This window comes from Myotis davidii, unplaced genomic scaffold (assembly GCF_000327345.1).
Source record: "Myotis davidii unplaced genomic scaffold, ASM32734v1 scaffold174, whole genome shotgun sequence".
In the NCBI taxonomy this organism is placed as follows: domain Eukaryota; kingdom Metazoa; phylum Chordata; class Mammalia; order Chiroptera; family Vespertilionidae; genus Myotis; species Myotis davidii.
The window spans coordinates 1,375,765-1,377,551 of NW_006289087.1; positions in this window are offsets into that span (position 1 = coordinate 1,375,765).

A 1,787-nucleotide genomic window follows, 5' to 3' on the forward strand; every position below is an offset into this window, starting at 1 on the left:
GGCTTGATCCCCAGTAGGGGGCATGCAGGAGGCAGCTGATCAATGATTCTCTCTCATCATTGATGTTTCTCTCTCTCCCTCTCCCTTCCTCTCTGAAATCAATAAAAATATTTATTTTAAACTAAAAAAAAAAAAGCAAATGTACAGCTAGTCAAGCTTTTGGAGAAGATGAGTAAGAACAAAGCCAGTGTGGTTTACTGGAAATAAACCTAGGAGCATAGTTACACAGTTTTTTTAATTATTATTTTACATATATATTTTTTATTTCAGAGAGGAAGGGAGAGAGATAGAAACATTAATGATGAGAGAGAACCACCGATTGGCTGCCTCCTGCACATCCCCCACTGGGGGAGATCGAGTTGGCAACCCGGGCATGTGCTCCTGGCCAGAATCGAACCGGGGACCCTTCAGCCCGCAAGCCAAAGCTCTATCCACTGAGCCAAACCGGCCAGGGCTACACTGTTTCAGTTAATACAGGAACCGGCCCCACCCACTTCCCACTTAGTTGTTACAGTCCTACAGGTATGTGTCTTCCTGTCCCTTCCCTCCCTGACACTCTGAGGTGAGGAAGGTGTCAGCAGCTGCCTCCGTTTTTCCATAGCCACTGACCAGCCTGGCCACATAACACCGTCAACTGGACACCACCACAAACTCTCAGCTGCCCAGCTAATCAGCTGTCTTTCTAGATTTTTTTCCACTGATGTGACTGGTGTTGTTGGCCATGGCCCTCATTTTCAGTTCAATTTCCTCATTGTTTAAGTGAATTGAATAACTGATCCAGGTTGAATTTTGCTTCCTTCGGAGAGAAAGTGTTTTATCAGCGCAAAATAAATGTCTTCAGATGTCTATTGGAAATAATTAGACTTTAGTAATTCATCAGATATCTAACATTTACTTAATGTCTACTTTGTGTATATCACGGAGTTATGGGCTTATTTAAGGGAAGGTTTAGCCACAGATGCTATATAGCTCTAGCTGGTTTCGCTCAGTGGATAGAGCATGGGCCTGCAGACTGAAGGGGTCCCGGGTTCGATTCTGGTCAAGGGCACATGCTTGAGTTAGGAGCTCAATCCCCAGTAGGGGGCATGAACGAAGGCAGTAGATCGATGATTCTCTCTCATCATTAATGTTTCTCAGTAATTCATCAGATATCTAACATCTATTTAACGTCTAGTTTGTGTAATATCACGGAGTTATGTGCTTATTTAAGGGAAGGTATAGCAACAGATGCTATATAGCTCTAGCTGGTTTCGCTCACCTGAAAAGTTAACAACAGTAGTTATTCCATATTTTCAATGGCAAATGCCTATTCAATATTTGTTTCTTTTTAAACAATAAGAATTTAAATGCACCCAAGAGATAAAAAGCAAACTTCATTTAGATATCAGGTTTTGCAAGGACTGGATACAACGTTAGGGACGCACAATGAGGCCCTTCCTCCCATGCTCCTTCCTTCCAGTGCAATAAAGACAACAGACTCTCTAACTTCACAGGCCTCTGAATTCTACTTCTGCGCGTGCCGCCGCCATGAAGGATTTCTGTTTCTTTGTTGCTTTCCCCTTGGCACCCAGTTTCCTTTTGGCCAAGTATCTTAGCAGAGCATTCGTGTCTGCGGGCCAGGCCATTTGTGTTCAGCGGGCACAGATACCTCCCGATCGCCCTCCTATCTTCACTCGGTGGTTGTTTTTATAATTGCTCACGATTTTAGAAACACCCTAATCTCGGCATATTAAATATTAAGGGACTCCAGATTCCCGTGCAGAGCTGAGCGAGTGCGTTTCCATGGT